At 37.9% G+C, this 19,966-nt stretch overlaps 1 protein-coding gene across 19 annotated transcripts in view; it reads right to left on the reverse strand.

Moving 5' to 3' along the window:
• PRR16 (proline rich 16) overlaps positions 1–19,966 on the reverse strand; it is a 1,143,323-nt gene that overhangs the window by 854,282 nt on the left and 269,075 nt on the right. For 6 of the 19 annotated variants that reach the window (XR_015167119.1, XR_015167118.1, XR_015167093.1 and 3 more), the window contains 2 exons: positions 15,813–15,864; positions 9,987–10,262 (listed from right to left, as the gene is read on the reverse strand). The gene's annotated coding sequence lies outside the window, so the exon portion shown is untranslated. Of the gene's footprint in view, positions 1–9,986; positions 10,263–11,477; positions 11,562–15,812; positions 15,865–16,423; positions 17,126–19,615; positions 19,732–19,966 lie in introns of those variants that run through there. The other 13 variants (XR_015167121.1, XR_015167097.1, XR_015167105.1 and 10 more) reach the window with 6 other exon arrangements.

A 19,966-nucleotide genomic window follows, 5' to 3' on the forward strand; every position in this document is an offset into this window, starting at 1 on the left:
CATTAGTAGATTCAGAGAGAGCTCCAGGGAGACCCACAGCTACTGCTACTTAGTTGGCAAAGTTATCACTTCTGCCTCCATAAACATATTACAATGAATTAGGGAAGGAAAGATCCAATTGAGAGACTCAAATGTTTAGATTCATTGAAATGTTAGAGGCAGGGTGTTGCACATGATTTGTAGGATGGCCCATGAACCTGTTGATCTTGGTTCCAAACCCAGGAAGCAGGCTTTCTTTGAGCTCATCTGCATCTTATAGTTGGCCTGATCCTACTAGGCTGGTGCTATGTCTTGGCAGGATACTCATCTGGGCACCAGTAATTGTCATAGGACTCTTCTCATTTCCTGGGACCTGCTCAGGAGCCATGCTGTAAGTTTGAAGGAATAAGACATGCAGGTACTGGAGTTTTGTGAGGATAAGGACAGATTTTAGAATTGATGTATTTTAAATACAGCTTTGGGCTTCTCCAGTGGCTCAGTGGTAAAGAATTTGCCCGCAATGCAGAAGATACCGGTTCAATCCCTAAGTCAGGAAGATTCCCTAGGAGGAAGACACAGCAACCCACACCAGTATTCTTGCCTAGAGAATCCCTTGGACAGAGGAGCCTGGTAGGCTACAGTCCATGGGGTTGCAAAGAGTCAGACACAACTGAAGTGACTGAGCACACACGCAAATACACCTTTAGCTGAAGTGAAGGCAAGATATCAAAGCCAGTCTTTTTTAGCCCATTTACTGGAATTTCTGTTTTGTTAAATTTTCTATTTAGAAATGAAACATCCTTTTGCCACACAGGTACCAGTATGTTCACAAGTAGGTGACTTGGGGTCACGGTCCAGAGCTATCCATTGGAGGGCTTCTGGTTCCAAGGTTTCTTTTTTTAATTTACTTGTTTTTAATTGAAGGATCATTGCTTTACAATACTGTGTTGGTTTCTGCCATATATCAGCATGAATCAGCCATAGATATACATGTGTTCCCTCCCTCCCACCTCCGGCCCCCCCACCCCATCCCACCCCTCTAGGTTGTCACAGAGCCCCAGTTTAAGTTCCCTGAATCATACAGCAAATTCCCACAGGCTATCTATTTTACATATGGTGATATATATGTTTCCATGCTGCTCTCTCCATTCATTCCACCCTCTCCAAGGTTTCTTTGAGCAAAAAGAAGAACAATGCCAGGACTTTTCTTTGCAATAATATTTATGAAACAACAGCTACCTAAGGATGCTATGAAACACTCTGCTGAAAATAAAACTCCCCATACAAAACACTCATGCAAAACATAGCCAATGAAGGTGACAAGGAGATCCATGGATGACACTGAAGAGCATGGCCAAGATAGCCACACAAAATTAAATCTTTTGTTCAGAGATACCCTGGATCAGAAGGTAAGAAAGGAACAACTGACCTGATGTTTGTGCTACGCAAATGACAGATCACAATAAAAACAATCAGCACCAATGATTGCTTCTCCAGCAATGGAATATTTGGGAGTTACAGTACAAAAGGCCAACAGAGAAAACTGTTTTACCAATGTGTCTCTTAACAGTCAAGTGAATGTTACTCATCCTCATTTATAGAGTCTCATAAATACTTATGACCAAAAAGAACAGAATGTGTTAATGACTAAACTCTGACTCATTTCTCTCACTCTGTATGGAGTCTGTTGCCAAAATCTATGGCTTCCTAAATGTCTCCTATAATTATGCCTTTCCTGTTTACTATCTATGTGGTTCACACATACATGATGTCAGTAGGGTCACAACAGCACCAGGACACCGTCTTACAGATTACTAAAACTGGCCATCAGCCATATTAGGATACTGGTTCAATGTTACTCGAATAATAAAAGATATAATCTCGGCTTCTCATCTGGAAGGTTATATTTTAAGGCACCATCAAGCTCTGAAATCTAGCTGAGGTTTGATAATCCCACACCGTCCTGTTCTCCATTAGTCTGCCATTGTCTCAGCATCAGACTCAATCATTTCTCACCTAGGCAACTACAATTTCTTCTTTATCTGCCAGCAGTTAACTTGAGGGAACAAATTCTTCTTCTTCATTTAGCCCTCTCACTCTACTCTATGACATTAACTCTCTTGGCTGTTGTGTTCATTGCCAAGATGTTTATCCTATTTTCCCAATTCTCCCAGCACAGACTAAATTAGACATCTGGTGCCACCCCATTAGGAACTGGCCACTCCTCAATAGTCTCTCATGGGTTCATTTACAGATTCTCCTCTTTCTGATGCCCCTGAGATTCCACGAAGCTCTCTGATGTGCAAACATGTGCATTTGATTTCACTCCACCTAGCTGCCTACAGCTTCCTCTCCTTTTGTTTTCATTCAAACAACATTTACAGTCTCCCTCAAAAAAGTTGCTTTCCCAACTCTCAATTTGGTATGGCCTCATCCCATGTGAAAAAAGAGATGGCTGTTCGCACTATCTGCTGCAGACAGCAAACTTCTGCAGGGCAGTGACCAAACTTAATTAGCTGTACTTTGTAGAAAACAGAAATTTAGCACTCAATGTGTGTTAAATAAAGGAAAACAGGAAACATTTTTTAAATTTTTGTTGCCATTTGATGTTTTTGTGTGTCATGTTTTGAAATTATTTTGCTCAAAATACAAACTGGAACTAGTATCAAGAGGTTTCTACAATAAGCATTTTAAAAACCATCCCCACCCACAGACAATGAAGCCTCTGGATACTTGACTTTGATGACATGACATCTCTAAGGGAACTCTGTGGACAGTCGCATTATTTTTAACACATGCATGTATGTTCTTTCCATTATGCACTGTGGGTCGGTGCATCACAAGTACAAAGCGTAGATAACATTCGCAAATAAAGCAAAGCTACATGAGTTTTCTTTTTGCCACCATTATGTCCCTGGCACCTCACTGATGCAGAATAAACCCTTGATGAATATAATGCATTTTTTTATTTCTAAGTGATGAGCAGGATATAAATTTTAATTGTATAATTTCCATTCTGTGCATGATACATTTCAAAGGTAAGGGTACTAATTTGAAGATGGTTGGTCCAGGAAATTGGGTTTACCCCTGCCTAAGAGTTCATGCAACTCTTGGAAACAGAGTTGAAGTGCTCAGAGATTAAAAAAAACATCCAGGTCACACAAAAGATTCCTCAGCTGTCTTAGGTACACACTTCTGATTCATTTCTCATTTCCAATAAGTTTCAAAAGACAAAAATCTTCTGTAAAGATATCCTTCATGGCTATGTTTTCTTTTCTAATCCCATGGCCACTGCCTGACCCAATCCACCAGCTTCTCACAGAGGAGTTACTGCAGAAAAAGTAACAAAGACTTCCCTGATTTTCAGACTTTGCAGTTCTAATACAGTATCCCCCATAATCCAACACATCTTTCTTAAACAAGCATTTTCTATAGCACCTTCCAAAACTACTGGGTTCTGTGATTTTTCTATTTATCAACACAAACCCACTCTGACATTTAATACTTTTTGTAATCCAATATAAGAAACCTAGGCACCATTCATGACTTTCCCTTTCTGCACCAATTCTCCTTCTAAATTAAGCTCTAACCTACCACACCAAATCCTATCTGTTCTCTCTCAGACTTCTGTAACATTTCCTGCTTTTTACTTATAAGACAGCACAGAGATTAAGAGCACAGACTTCTTCAGTTCAAAGACTAGCCTTGGTATCAAATAACTATGTAAACCTGGTGAAAGGAATTGACTTCCTTGTAGCTTACTAACTTTATCGCTAAAGTGGGACATAATAATAGTACCTACCTCATAGTGTTGCTGGGCTTCCCAGGTGGCACAAGTGGTAAAGAACCCGCCTGCCAATGTAGGATATGAAAAAGACATGGGTTCGATCCCTGGATGTAAAGGTCCCCTGGAGGAGGGCATGGTAACCCACTCCAGTATTTTTGCCTGGAGAATCCCCATGGACCAAAGAGCCTGGCAGGCTACAGCCCATAGGGTTGTGCAGAGTCGAACATGACTGAAGTGACTTAGCATGCATGTAAAGGGTTGTTATGAGGATTAAATGGGTATTTATAAAGGGGTGAGAATATTGTGTGACACAGAGTAAGTGCTATACAGGTAGTAGCTTGGTGATAATGGTGATGATGATGATGAGTGATCCACTCAATTTACTATATACACAAGACCCAGAACAGTCTTATGAAACTATGTCATATTGGAAAACATTCTCACTCAAAACTTTCCAAAGAATTTCCGTTAATAACACGAAGAACAAAATTCAAATTCTCTACTCTGTCCCTCAATGTCCAGCATGATCTGAGTCTTGTCTATCCATCCAATTCATCTTGAGCTTCTTACGCCCTTCTTGTCTCCAGGCCTTAAGCTTTTGTTAGTTTACAGAATCCATCAATGTCTTTTAGTGTTATCTGTTCTATCCTCTACCTCTCACCTACCTGACTCCTTCTGAACCTTTAGATTTTGGCTTGAAAGTCAACTCCCTAGAGATGTTTTCTCTGACCACCCTACCTAAAATGTTTTGCCATCTCCCACTTCCACTGTGGCAGCATCCAGCTCATGTCATCTTCATCATATAGCAGTATCACTACCATTACTTATCACAAACTTGCTTCTTATATTTGTTTACTTGGTGGTTGCTTGTCTGCTGCAGTCAACTAGAAGGTAAGTCACATAAGGGCAGTATATTACATGTGTCTTTTCCACCACTGACTCACCAGCACTACGACACAGCCTAGGAGATGGTGTGTATGCCATCATTATTCATGGGACATCCTATCAACGGTTTTAATTTTATTCATCTATTTGTCTCTACTCCCAGATTCTTGCTCTCCACTGTGTTCACAACAATTGTCTCCTCTTTGCATCAAGGTACACTATATCCATCTCTCAGACTTCACTCATCACCTCCCTTGCCAGGAATACTCAACCCTTCCTGCTTGGTCTGCCAAAATTCTGATGAAGTCATCTTACCCTCGCTGATCTTTTGCTCCTTATTATTTCTCTATCACTTAAAATGTCTCCACAAAATTATAATCCATATATATATATATATATATATATATAAAACAATATTCTAATTCCTTAATATATGCTGCCATCATTTCCTCAACTAAACTCTGAATACATACGTTTTTTTTTTCTTCTCCCCACCCTCTCCCTCTCCCACAGAGTCCATAAGACTGATCTATATACTTATTCCTAGAGTTACTATGTCAAAGAACACTGATTTAGAATCAAGTGATTAGAATTAGATAACTTCACATGTATTAGATATATTTATTAGATGTCTTAGATAACTCCACAAGGAGGATCTTAAAGAAAACTAAGGCCCGTATGTACATACTAAAAATCTTAATATCCACCCCAGCAAGGCTATCATCTTTAACATCTTAACACTTAAAAAAAATAAATTTACTTCTCTATCCCAAAAGACACTTTCGTAAGTTTTATAAGAATTTGGTTTTGCTTGGGTGGTGATGACACCTAAGCATCCCAAAGTATTCCAGACTCTAAAATTTGCAGGAACAAAACATACTGGAGACCATATGGAAACAAGTTCTGCAAGAATTCTGTGTAGTTAGCATCTGCTTCTATCAAAACTGGTACAGAAACTGATGAACTTGGCTTTTGGTTTCTTCTCTCAGGATGATGCCTCAAGGATAGTTTCATCAAGGAATACTACTAGAAAGTGTTTTGCCAAGATCTTAATAGCAGAGTTATATTTTCTTTAAAGTTCAAGGATTACTCATACTTTGTTCTCATTTAATTCAAACTGGTTAACTTCTTTTATCAAGGTTACAGTTTCAGTACAAACACCTGTACTTCTGAACATCAGTGCTACTGACTCATGCATCTTTGTCTAATGAACTCAGAGATCAAGTGTAAGAGCAACAAGTGTGAAGAGTAACTTTGGTAAACATTCTTGACCCTCAAAGCCAAGCTCTGCACGGCCTTGCCTCTCCCACACACCAATATTGCTCTAGGGGCTACTTTTCCTACCACTCAACAAAAAATTATGGGCAGCCAGCTCTTTGCCAGGAATTGTTCTAGGTGCTAGAAACCTTGCGGTAGAAGACAGGCAAGGTCAGTGTTCAAGGGACTTAGTAGCATTCCACTGGTAATCTTGGCTCATTCTGTGGCTGACAATCATACATCAAGATTTGTTTTCTTCATCTTGTACTTCTCTCAGTGCTGAAAGGCAAAATGAAATCTCCTTCTTGACATATTATGCTTCCTAATTATTTTAAATTTATAGTATTTACTTCTAAATTCTCAAACATTTCCCATCATAATTAATAGTACCATGTTTATAGATCTAGGGGCTTCCCTGGTAGCTCAGACAGTAAAGAATATGCCTCCAATGTAGGAGACCTGGGTTCGATCCCTGGGTTAGGAAGACCCCTGGAGAAGGGAATAACAACCCACTCCAGTATTGTTACCTGGAGAATTCCATGAACATGAATGCATTATTATTAATTTTATATTACAAAAAGAGCCCTTTTGAATTTGTTTAGACATAAGTGTTTACTAAATCACTGATTCTCATGGAAAAAAAATACATAAGCATAATAATTATTTCTAAAATTTCTTCACATCTAGATTCCAAATTACTGATCAATTCAGAGTCATTAAGGTTCATAATTTCCATATAAAATATTCCTTTGTTTCAAGATCCTTGGTGAAATAGCATTTTTTAATCATGCCTCATAACTGTCTTCAGGATTCTCCTGCAAGCTTTAGATTATATAAATATCAATATCCATGTATGTGACATATATATACACACACACACACACAGATACATATATATAAGCATTAACAAATGCATATCAATTGTCACCTACATGGCAGCAACTGCATGATGCCTTTTGATTTCACACACGTTAAAATGTAAAAAATAATGTGGTTCTTAAAAATGATAAAGTATATAACAACAAGAATGTAAGCCAATTTTTTTTTTAATGTGCACTATAGCTACAAATTTTAAAAGAAAAATACTCCTAATTCTATCCACAAGTATCTTCAAGGGCAATGTTAGTCTCACACAGAGAAGCAATGACTACATGGCAAGTCCCAAAACTGTTAAAAGCTGCCCAAATATGATCATTCTTATCAATTCCTAAGGCAGAAACAAGAAGTGTGCTCCCCTTTAAAAGTTACCAGTGCCTGCTGTTGGCTCTGTTAGAGGAAACGACTCAAAAGTGAGACCACGAACTGAGACTTCCTACAGAAAGAGCTTTGCCAAGAACCTTAATTTAGCATTGTGAAATCCTAGAGCTGGTAGAGAATTTGAAGACTGTCTAGTCCCAATATCCTTCTCTGGCACTGAGGAAACCCAGACCTGAAGTCACAGAAGGTGAAAGTGTTAGTCGTTCAGTCGTTTCCGACTCTTTGCAACTCCATGGACTGTGGCCCACCAGGCTCCTCTGTCCATGGAATTCTCCACAGTGGAGTGGGTAGCCATTCCCTTCTTCCTGACCAGGGATCAAACCTTGGTTTCCTGCACCGCAGTCAGATTCTTTACCGTCTGAGCCAGACACTAGACCTCAAGCTTCCTGTTTCTTATGCCAGAGCTCTTTCTTGCACTCACTTCAGGGCTTCTCTGGGAGTCATTCTAGCACTTCTGGAAGAGAAGTAGTACCCCATTCATGCTTCCAATATTTCACATTGAAGGGACACTGACTGCAATACAGTTCTTATAGGCTTCATTGGAAAGGACTAAAAAAAGCCTTTTCAAACATTCTTAAAGCACAGTTTGAAGTGATTAATGGGTAGGAATCACTAATCTAGAACAAAAGTCAGTAAACTACACTTCTTAGACAAAACCCCACCTGCTATCTGTTTTTGAAAAGAAAGTTCTGTTGGAGCACATTCATGCCCATTTGTCTCTGTATTGTCTATGGCTGTTTTCAAGCTATAATAATGGTTGCATAGTTACAATGGAGACCACATGGCCTATAAGCAGAAAATATTTACTATTTGTCTTTTTACAGAAAAAGTTGACTGTCTCCTTACCTAGCAGATAGGCTTTTAAGGACAGAGGTTAGGAATAATAACAGGCTATAGCTTCAGGCTCCAGAATAGATTTTATGTATTGACAGTAAAGAAAAGACTATTTTTAAACACACATGCCACCAGGACACTCATTATACCTCATATTCATAATTAAACATCCCATAAAAGAGAACATAAACATACATACAAACACACATGCACACTTGCAGAAAAAAAAGCAAGTTTTTTTTTTTTCTTCAGTTATCTGCTAGGGCTATCCTTGTTGTCACAATGTAATTAAGTGATAAATTTATTTCTTCAGCTATGAAGAATTCTTCAATCACCCTCCAGATTCATTCATGCTTCCCCCAAATCCTTGTCCCATGTATTTGAGCCCTGACCTCAAACTATCAATACTCCCACTCCTGAGTCACTCAAAACAATAATCTATTTCTCTGCATTACTACTGCAATACAATTCTTGTCTGATAGACATTGATTCTTTACAGAATACATCCTGCAAATAGTAAGCCTCCACAAACATAAACAGGTTGTAGAAGTTCTATTAATATTATAAATTAAAATACTGCTTTATTTTTATCCAAAACTTAATAAATATGTATTACTTTTAGATTACAATTGTATGGTTATCAAGAGCAGAAACTTTGGAAATAACTGTGCTCCTCACTTAGCCCAAAAATATCCACTTAATGCCAAGCAAATCAAGGGATTGCCTTGATGGTGAAAACTCAACAGGACTCCTTCAGCATTGTCCATATAAATGAATCAAGAATTCAGCTTACAATCATGCTATATTTTAAATCAGGACATAACTTAGGTATTAATGCTGTGTATACAGAGTTTTGCTTGAGGAAATTTTTTTTTTTGCCTAAATAAATGTTACAAATTAAAAAAAAAAATTAGCTCACAAAATAAGAATCACTGGATTTATTTGGAAATCAATTTGTAGATAGTGAGTCTAGATAAAAAGTACCAATTCTTCTTCAGAAAATGTTATGGAACTTACAAAGTTTGGGACAACTTAGGAAATAGTACAGCCTCTATACTGATGTGGTAATACGCTAGATGGAAAATATATATCCAAATAAATACCTCTTTAAGTGTACAGTCTCCTATGGCCTTAATGTGCCACCCGCTAATATTTTACAGGCAGTTCCTACAAGAATAGAAACATCCTGAAATGCAATTCATTAAATGAGTCCCTCAACCATACTGTTAAAAAAATATTCTGAACTCTAATTGATTCTGTAAACTTTCCAACAGAGAGCTTTATGTATGCTAATAGTGTTGGCCAGTGAACATCCCCAACAATTTTGTCTGGGTAAGTAAACCTAAGAGAGTTTGGCAGTCATCTGCACTGAGGTTTTCCTAAGCCTGCAAGAATGCCTTTAAACTCTGCAATTGGTGAAAATGCTCCTTTAGATACCCATACTTTCCAATCTCTTCATTTCCTCCCAGCTTGATTTCTAGCATTTTGGTTCATTTGCTCTCAATTCAAAATAAGACAAAATAAGCTTACTTAGAATTTAGGAGAAAATATAAAAGATCTGGGGATGCTGAGAAGAAATATAAGAAAAACAAATATGGCACTGGGACATTAGAAAAAAAACCTGTCATAGAGTTGCAGAAAGAAGAAAAACAGATTTATTTGGATAAAGAAAAATAGTATATGAAAAATAAATACGAAGTTGAATGGAGTGGGAGGTGAGAAGGCGGGGAACAGAGGAATGAGGGTAAATATGACACTCATATGGAGAACTGGCTGTGAGAGCTTATAAACATTGGACTGATTTAACAGTCTCCTTGGGAGAGCTGTAAAATGTTTTGTTCCTGGAAATGTTTACACAAAAGGTAGGTAAATTGATGCAGAGAAGTAATTTAATTGACATCTCTAGACGTCCTTCCAACTCTGATTCTATGATTCTGTAACTTTAGAATGACGAAGGTGACGCCAAAAAAATAACAAGAACCCAAGCTTATGTTAAGCATACAAACAAGATTTATGGTCTGCCTCAGACTTTTTTTTCCAGAGAAACATACAGTGAATTTCAAATGCATTGTTCTCTTCTGGTAATCATTTGTTTAAGTGCTAAGAATGACTCAGTGCGGTTGTGTAACAATCGTCAGTCTTTACACGTAATTGTCCGTCTGGCTTTCTTTATATTCTTGGCCCAATTTTCTTAAATCTCCATATCAAATAGATGTCTCATCAGCTTTCCAAGTCTTCCTAAAGCCCACACAGCAACAAAGACCTAGCACAGCCAAAAATAAATCAGTAAACAAATTTTTTTTTTAATAACAATTTCTACAGCCTCTACTAGTTATTGCTATACTCTTAATGACAGGCTCAGCCTTAGTTAAATCAGTTAAAGAACTTTCTTTTTTCTCAAATTTACAAAATGTTGATCCATTCTAATGCAGTTTTAGTCTACATTATAAGGTATGCCTTTCTGGGAAGTAGCAGCATACTTAAGGTTTTTTTTAATGTAATATAATGGGTTTGATTTGGAAGATGCAAGTTTATTCTGCATTTTCTCTTTATCTGAGTTTAACAGTACATGTAGCTATTCTCCTTTTGATCCATCACACACACACAAAAATTGTTCATGCAGTTTTACCATCATGTAAATCTAAGTGAGGCTCTAACAACAATTCATGGTACCAGCATTCCTCAGAGTCTTATCATTTATTTCTCTCTACTTTATATGCCCATTTTTAAGGGGTAACATTGAATTTTGAAAGCCAACTTTCAATTATAGCATATTCAAAAACTGCACCATTAATACCTGGTTGAAATTTCCACAAGGACTGTATTTGAACTACTATTTCCTACTATCATTGTAAGTGAGCACTTTTTTCCTTTTTACCCACTCTGAATGGTACTAAACTACCCAGTCATAATTCCTTTGGCCAACCTCTACTATTTTCTGTTCCTCTGTCCTTTTACTCCAGTAATTACTTGCTTTCGGTTCTTTTTATAGGCCAACCAATTCATCACATACATTCAGTATTTTCTCATAATTTGCACTATAAAAACGGTCTCTGACATCTCGCCAATATCCTACTGGTCTCACTATTTTTGCTTTTATTTAAATGCTAATTATTTCAGTCTTGGGAATTTTGGGAAAACTGAGGGTCCTAAAATTTTAAGGTCATTAACCCAGCTAGTCATTAACTCTCAAAAAAGGTCCTTATAGGAAAGAAGGTGTTTATTATTCCTGTATCATCTTTAATTTTAAAAAAGGACCTATTTTCTCCTGGTACAACTGGTTTTTATACATAACAGGATTTATGAGTTTAAAACAAATTTAGGAAATGTCAAAGAATTTTAAGTCATTATCGGTTAGTGAGTCATTTTAATTATATACAAGGGAAGCCAATAAGTAGATTCATTTCTTTAATTATGGACAAAATCAGAAGAGGAGGTGAAAACACAACTGTTTGAGGAGAGTAGAACACCCCCCTACCCCAATCTCCTTGGGTAAGCAACATCCAACAAAGAGCCAATCAAGATATTCACAGGGAAATAATTTTACTCATTTCCAAATTCTCTGAAAAGCAGAGCGCAGAGTGAGTTTTGTAGTAAGACATATGCAACCCCATCCCTGAGTAATGGCTCTGGGCCCTTTCCCTTATGAGAATTTCCCATCTCCCCTCAATTTGACCAAGCTCAGCTCCCAACACTAATTGGCCATCAGGTCAATTCCCTCTAACATAGAACAATGAGCTGAACATTGCTTGGGGGTAAGTGTCTTTATATCAGCATGTAAGTATATACATATAAACAGCAAAGTTGGGCAAAATGCTTATAATCTTGATGCCACCCCTATAGTCTTGGAGCACTTTCTTATATGTGGCATGAGATGTGACAGTATCTCCTTGTGCTTTTCTTGCCCAGACCTGGGTCAACCATTTCTCTAGAGACCTTCATTTCTTTGTCTAGATGAATGTATTTAGAAAACAAATTCTGAGCACTAAGTGGGCTCATTGCTGTAAGGGTATTCTTATATCTAGACCTTTCCAGTTTATAGCTCAAGGAAATACACCTATGCTTTCAAGTCCAAGTCAACACCAGCAGATGAGACAAAGATTCACTGTGAAGCTAATGAGCTCCTTCTAAGGTTCTATACCTAATTTAGTATTTCTAATTTTTCTTAAAAAGAGTCTCCACAATTGTATAAGCTGCAAGGCTTAACAAAAACCATGTATTCCTAAATCCTCATTCCCTAACACAGGGTGTTCCTTATGTTCTACAATACCATTTATGTAATCTGCCTTCCCTGATAGCTCAGTTGGTAAAGAATCTGCCTACAATGCAGGAGACCCCAGTTTGATTCCTGGGTCAGGAAGATCCCCTGAAGAAGGGATAGGCTACCCATTCCAGTATTCTTGGGCTTCCCTTCTGGCTCAGCTGATAAAGAATCCACCTGCAATGTAGGAGACCTGGGTTCAATCCCTGGGTTGGGAAGATCCCCTGAAGAAAGGAAAGGCTACCCACTCTAGTCTTCTGGCCTGGAGAATTCCAGTCGTTCAGTCATGTCTGACTCTTTGTGACCCCATGGACTGTAGCCTACCAGGCTCCTCTGTCCATGGTGTTTTCCAGGCAACAATACTGGAGTAGGTTGCCATTTTCTTCTCCACTGTATAATCCATGGGGTCGCAAAGAGTTGGATGTGACTGAGCAACTTTCAATCTGCCTTCTTTGACAGTGAAAACCCTGATTCCCCAAAGGATGAATATATAAACTCACCTTTTTTTATCTTCTAATATACTTAAAATAATTTTGGAATTACATTATCAATATCAATACCTACAACAAACCTGCTAAGTCCAGTTTAAGATTTTATTGCCATTCTGTGCTGTGAATGAATTCTAACAAAGGGCTGTTCAAAGCTATTTGAATTTTTACTTTGTGTGGTTGTATTATCAATTTCATAACATCAGGTTCATTTATATGTGTTTCTATTTAATTTTAGGGGCTTTTACTGATAATTTAATCTTATTTTCACTAAATAATTACATTACTCAAAACTCAAAATGATAAAGCTAGAGATAGCATTCCTATCCTTAACCTCTCCGATCTGTTCCTACCCATCCTGAGGTCTCTGCTCTGAAATGTCACTTTATCCCTCACTCCTATAGGGATGAGCAGCCATACTCTCTGTTCCTCTTTATCATTCTTAAGTTGCTTTACAGGCCTTAAAACTACCTTTCACTATAGGACATAATTATATATTTGTGGAAGGAGACATAACAATACCCATTCCATAAATCTGTAGTGTATTTAACCTATCCTCTATTGAATGGTATGCAAGTTTTCCCGTCTTTCACAGTTGCAGACCCTACTGTAATGAACACCCATTTACTTATAGTTGCGTTCATTTTTATATTTAATATATTTTAAATATTAATCTTCAACAAAAGTCAGTGTATAGTACAGAAGAAACAAAAATTTAGATGTGTTTTATAAGATAAATATGATTTCAAAGACATTGCCTACCTATGGCAGCTTCAGTTTAAGCTGCAGACTTACAGATGGTATATTTTTGTTTCACTTATTCTCAGTGGTAAATGCTTGAGTGGATGCAAAAGCTTGAGAAGAATACAAGAAAATTATTTCTAAGATCCTACATAACCCCAATACTCCAAGTATCCAAAGCTCTTTTGGCTGTATAAAATACACCAGTTTGCTTTAAACCATTTTTCCCAGAGCTTTTAAGACATTGATGCATAAAATGATAGAAGTCTCTTGGAATAGAGTATTGACATCTACAGGGAGTATTAGGATTCTTTAATTTGATGTTTACAGCAAAAATAAGGACAGTAATGGATAACACTGATTTTTTTTTTAATCTGAGTTCATAATGATACTGTGAGAAAACAAAGCGAAAGAGAAGAGGACCAGCTGTGTATGTCGTAAAGTGGAACACCAAAATGTGAACAATTTGGAAATCTAGGAGAAAGGTATTCAAGTGTTCTTTAAAATGTTTCAAAATTTTTAAATATTAGGGAAAGGAAAACAAATCATGAAGATGAGTGTGAAAAGCAAGGAGCAGATACATAGTGAGATGCAGAGACATCCACCTCTTTCCCACCCTTCTGTTCCTCATCCTACTTTCTCTCTAAAAAAATAAGTTGCAGTAAATTCCTGCTTTGACAAAACCAAACATAACTCCATATTCAGTGTGCTATGGATAATGCATTCTCAAGAACTATTTTATTTTAAAATATAAAAAGGTACATTAGAGGAGTTCCTGGGAAGTGGAAGGAGCATTTGAAACTAATCCAAATATTAATGTAAATACTGTAATTGCAGGATATTTTATGTGTCAATTTGATAGGCATACTGCAACACAATCCTAAATAAATGCAGTCTCTTTAGAAATGCATACTGAACATACAATAGTAGTAACTTTACCATTAACATTTATTCTAAATCCAAAGGTGATTTAGGAAATGTTACATAACATACATTTCGGGGAAGTGTCAAATTAAACTAAGGAGGGCTGGTCTGCTTATCCTTCATTCCCAGCTTCTCACCTCACTTTTAGATTCCCACAGCTTCAGGGGGTTGTCATCCTAAGCAGGCATTACTTATTCATTCAATTTGTTTCTCCTCACCACCGAAAGCTTATCTCTGCTTTGTGTCTGCTCTTTTCAACCCTCTGCTTCCCAATTCCTAAGCACTGCATGGAGATTCACCTTCTGTATCCGTTTCCTTCATGGTCCACAGTATCTGCTGGCTAGCCTTAGAAATCATTCCTGCTTAGCATGCTAATTAGGCAAATCAGTTGACCACTCCCTAAGTGTATTAACTGCAGCCTTCTGACAAAGATACCACAACTTGATAACGCCTCATTTACATCAACGTTATTCCCACAACTTTCTCTGTAAACTACAGCCCTGTGCACATCTTTATAAAACACATTACTTAATAGCGAAATTATTTGCCAAGGTCTTTATTGTATCCCAATTAGATCAAGTTCCTTCAGGGCAGATATCCTATCTTGAACATTTTTGTATCCCTACACATAACCCAACACTTAGCACATTATAAACGCTCAGTAAAAGACCATGGGACTTAAATATCAAATTGAAAACAATTTCTTTCTGGAAACACTTCAACCTGTGTAGACTGTGCATTTCAGAGAGAATTCTTTGTTTTAGGAGAGAATTCTTTGTTTTAGGAAAAGCCAACCTAGTAAGCAGAATAACAAGCAGGGAGACCAAAGACCAGTAGCCTTTTACAGTTGCCAGAAAAACTCCCTGTGGTTGAATGCAGATGGATTCAAAAAAACCTGCGTATATATATGGAATTTAGAAAGATGGTAACAATAACCCGGTGTACGAGACAGCAAAAGAGACACTGATGTATAGAACAGTCTTATGGACTCTGTGGGAGAGGGAGAGGGTGGAAAGATTTGGGAGAATGGGATTGAAACATGTAAAATATCATGTAAGAAACGAGTTGCCAGTCCAGGTTCCATGCACAATACTGGATGCTTGGGGCTAGTGCACTGGGATGACCCAGAGGGATGGTATGGGGAGGGAGGAGGGAGGAGGGTTCAGGATGGGGAACACATGCATACCTGTGGTGGATTAATTTTGATATTTGGCAAAACTAATACAATTATGTAAAGTTTAAAAATAAAATAAAATTTAAAAAAATAAATAAAAGAATTGACAAAAAAAAGAATAATAGTATCTAAATTTTGTTGCTGAAAATGTATAATAGCAATGGTTTCACGTTAGTGATCTCTCTTGCCATTTTCTAATGTGTATGTTTGATTGGTTTTACTTACCTCTGGTTTGTTTTCTGTTGCTTATTTTACTATAAAACTTCTGTTTTGGAGGCTGGAAAAAAAAAACAAAAACCTGTTAGCTGAAACAAGGGTAGCTTTATAGAAGGGTGCTCAATACCCAACCTTGAGATAATCCAACCAAAGAGCCCATTTCAAAACAACAGAATTTGAGCCATTTCTGTGAACCGTCACTTTAACCCAGGTGATTCTTATTAAACTCAGAAAGAAAGAAAAAAAATTAACAAACTTACTCAAAACAATTTTCCAGGGAAAAAAGTACAATAGATTATATATGTTCATCAATCTACTCCTGGAACTTAAAACCTCAATCTACTTACTATCCTGATCCTATACAAAGCAACAGTAGTTCTAGAAAATAAAAAAAGAAGAAACTGTCTTGAAAGGCAAACTGCAATCACGGGCTTAGCCTCTACAGTATGTTACAGTAGAGACCAAATTCTAAACCTTTCAACTATGGGAAACAACTTTCAATTCTCTAGTTCTCTAGACCTGAGAGATTCTAAGAATGAAAATGAACTGGGGTGAAGATAGAAGACCAGAATTCTAGAATATGCATCAGTTTCTTCTGTTCCATCAAGCAAAGCACTTACCTTCACCTCCTACTCTTAATCTGAAAGTTGAATATCTTGAACTTGACATGATTTTCAGGTTCTTTCAAGGCACATTATTTTTTTAAAATCCCGTGTCTGACTTTTTTTTATGCAAATAAAAGTAAAAAGTGGTGAAACTGCCCATAAACTGTCTTAATATGTAAGAGTTTTAAGTGATTCCTGGGTTGTCCTGTCCAGACCTAGCTCACAAGACCAAAGCTGAGATCTCACGATTTTACTGAGAGGGATTGGGAATGCTGACTGCAGATTGCTTACAGCTGATACCACTCAAGGAATTAATCTCAGATGCAGGGGTTTACTAGTAACAAACACTTCTTCCCAAAGAACCTCCAAATATCAGTCATTGCAGAGGTACAGAGGCTCAGCCCTCTTGCCTCAATTGAGGACATCTCTAAAAGGCAGTTCTAGGTCTAGAGCAACCTAGTTTAAAAAATCCAGGTGCCAGTATTATTTTGTGTTTGTTTTTAAGATTTCTGAACCTCTATTCTGAGAAGCAATTACTTTACAATGTCTGATCTTTGTAAGAATTTATTTGAAACTTTGTTAGGAAGAACCAAAGCAGTCTTTGTTGTTCAGTTGCTAAGTCTTTGCAACCCCCATGGACTGCAGCACGCCAGGCTTCCCTGACCTTCACGATCTCCTAGAATTGGCTCAAACTCATGCTCATTGAGTCAGTGATGCCATCCAACTGTCTCATCCTCTGTTGCCCGCTTCTCCTTCTGACTTCCTTCCTTCATCTTTAGTCTGGAGTTAATTTTGCCTCAATAATGAGGCAATAAATAACCTTCTGAATACTCTGCCCAACACCCGCCTCCATGTGGCTAATGGGAATTCCAACAATGTCTGACCCTCTCTGTGTTCAGGGTATTGTTTTGATTGCCCATTTTTGGTAGTTATTTTCCCAGCTTTGAGAAGTCAGTTGAAGATCCCACACTCTCAAAGATGTTTGGAGCACCCTCTCCCTCTTTCTCTCAATCTCTCTCTGTAGCTCTCACCAATATTTTTCTCTGAAAACTCTAACCACATCAACACTCCCAAACTCCCAAAGCTGTCTCCTCAGCTCAAAATACAAGTGAGAAGACAAGACTATATCAAGGAAATGAAGCATCATGATCAAACTGACCAAGTTTATGCATCAATCCATGCAAATCTATGTGATTTTTCTCAAATAAGTATCAGTCAGTATGATCCCCTTTCCTAGAAATCCTGGACATATGTGAAATACAGAACAAGTACACTTCCCAGGAAGTTTTATTAAGATGTTTAATTAGCAGAATATACTATAAAACACATATACCTAGAATCATTGACATTTCTGAGATGATTTCAACCTATAAAACCAAATACTCTTACACCCCAGATAAACTGCCAATAACTGAGCTACCAGCATTCTTCCCATGGCCTCTATACTGCATGGTTTTGTAGTAAACAAAGATGGAATTCCTGTACAACAAACTCCCCTATTTTCAGAGAACTTTCTGGTCTCCCCTGACAGTTGTGGGCCCCTGCGGTCATACCGGAATCAAACACTCTTGTACCCAAAGACATACAGTTATACAAGTCAAGATAAGCTCAGAAAATTTTCCACCTATCAGAAATTTGGAATAAAACCTAGAGATACCAATTAATTTCTTTGGTACCTGAACTAAAATGACCTTTACAATGGTTTGCAGCTCTTACATGGAAGAGCTGAGATAAGCTGATCTACTGAGAAGAGAGTGAAGATGAGATACAAAGAGAAACAGGTTTGGGAGAGAGTGAATAAGGTTATAACAGCTTTACAATTCTCAGTAATTTCCCTGTGTGAGATCTATGTTTCCTGACATGAATTCCAATAAGAAACAACTGGGTTGGCAAAAAATTACATTCGGGCCTTTCTGTACAATGTTATGTAAAAACCCGAATGAAATTTTTGGCTAAATCAATATTTTAATAAATTCTCCTTTTTCACTTTAACTAGAATAACAGAAAAATTGATGTAGCGTGCCTTATGGGATGTAATCAAAATGCAACTTTATCTCCCATTGTCCCTTTAAACTTTATTCACTAAAAGAATAATTTTCTCTTACCCTTGCGTGAAATTCTTTCTCTAGTAAACCCCATAAGTTTCTGTTTTCATTTAAGTATAAAATGTCCTCCAGTCACTTTAAAATCCCAAAACTGCCTCAGTTCTCTAAAGTATCTGGGCCTAGATAATAATGCAAATTCAATTTTCCTCTCAGGCTACTACTGACAGCAACTTGCAAGTGAAAATGTGGGAGAAGCTGGGTAGGGGCATCATCTCTCCTTCTCTACTCACCATGTCTCCTCTAACTAGTTTCTGACATCCCCAAGGTTGAATCCAAGTGGGAAAGAGGCGCTGGGTTCAAGAGCAGTCATACAGGAAATGCTAGAATCAACTAGCAATAGGCCCCTCTCGGTGAAAGATGTTCAGATGCTCATATATTTCATCAGAACCTTAGTGAGTTTTCTAGAGGAATACCCCAATAACTGCAGGCTTAATCCCTACAATTCCTGCAATGTGACAAATACACATATTCTTTTGGTAGCCCTCTCTTCTTTGGCCCTCACATTCCCAGGAATCCAGGTAATCTATGCCATACAAAACTCTTTCTTCGAATTCTCAGGTTCTCTGAGAGGTTCTCTTGGACAGAATTAGACATGGCTTCACCATTTCTGTCTGGAGAAGGCAATGGCAACCCACTCCAGTACTCTTGCCTGGAAAATCCCATGGATGGAGGAACCTGGTAGGCTGCAGTCCATGGGGTCACTAAGAGTCGGGCACAATGGAGCGACTTCACTTTCACTTTTCACTTTCCTGCATTGGAGAAGGAAATGGCAACCCACTCCAGTGTTCTTGCCTGGAGAATCCCAGGGATGGGGGAGCCTGGTGGGCTGCCATCTATGGGGTTGCAGAGTCAAACACAACTGAAGCGCCTTAACAGCAGCAGCAGCACCACCACCATTTCTATCTTTCCTATGAGTTCTACCCTTGGTGCATGGGAAGAAGGCATTCTTTGCACAACTGCCACTAAGAGTGAACTACATTTCAGACAGTCCTCTGTTTTCTTCCTTTGCCCTGCTGCCACCAGTTGACAGCAACAGCACCTCACCTGGATCTGCAGATCTTACATTTTCTGAGTTGTCCTATTGAGGCAGAACGACTCTCACCTCTTTCTCATGGAGAAGTGGGAATCCAGGCAAGAGTTCACAAATCTCTTCTTTTGTCTTCCCTGGATCCTTTTATGCAATTGACCTGGGTCATGGTACCTGAGAGGTCCAAGAGTCTTAAAAAAAAAAAAGTCCTTCTGCTTTGTTCATTTCAATACAGGACCTTTGCTTTGTGTGTAGTTCCCATTGCATCCTAGTACCTCAGGAAAGTTACATTTTATCATTGCAACATTAACGTTAGTTGGTTTCTGTTACTCTCCCTCCCCTATCCCTAACAAAGAACCATAAATGAAGCACCCCCAGTATTTATGGTGAATATCTACATTATAGGCTTTATGAACATGAAGGTAA

This window comes from Bos grunniens, chromosome 7 (assembly GCF_055505025.1).
Source record: "Bos grunniens cultivar Pamir isolate PY7600 chromosome 7, Bosgru_T2T1.0, whole genome shotgun sequence".
NCBI lineage: Eukaryota > Metazoa > Chordata > Mammalia > Artiodactyla > Bovidae > Bos > Bos grunniens.